The sequence below is a fragment of the Corvus brachyrhynchos genome, unplaced genomic scaffold (genome assembly GCF_000691975.1).
Source record: "Corvus brachyrhynchos isolate BGI_N302 unplaced genomic scaffold, ASM69197v1 scaffold338, whole genome shotgun sequence".
Classification (NCBI taxonomy): Eukaryota; Metazoa; Chordata; class Aves; order Passeriformes; family Corvidae; genus Corvus; species Corvus brachyrhynchos.
Genome location: NW_008239334.1, coordinates 898701 through 898907, shown reverse-complemented (window position 1 = coordinate 898907; position 207 = coordinate 898701). Strand labels below are relative to the sequence as shown.

The 207-nt window shown below is 72.0% G+C and overlaps 1 protein-coding gene across 1 annotated transcript in view; it reads right to left on the bottom strand.

Annotated features, from left to right (window-relative positions):
• Window positions 1-154, bottom strand: part of RAP1A (RAP1A, member of RAS oncogene family) — a 30261-nt gene extending 30107 nt beyond the window's left edge. Inside the window, exon 1 of the mRNA XM_008638957.2 lies at window positions 132-154. The gene's annotated coding sequence lies outside the window, so the exon portion shown is untranslated. The remainder of the gene's footprint in view (window positions 1-131) is intronic.
• Between the last annotated feature and the right edge of the window lie 53 nt (window positions 155-207).

Genomic DNA, 207 nt, shown 5'->3' with positions numbered 1-207 from the left:
CCTGCATCCCTCAGCCCCAGCCCGCCCTCCGTGCCTCCAGCCTTTACCTCCGGTGCTCCTCGGGCCCCGCACAAGCCCTTGCGCCCCTTCCCATGGCGCGGAGCAGCGAGCACGGGACGCCCCGCACACACCTGGCCCCGCGAACACCACAAGAATTCCGGTTATCTCCCGAGCTCGGCGACACGCTCGGCGGCGCGCAGCCCCCCA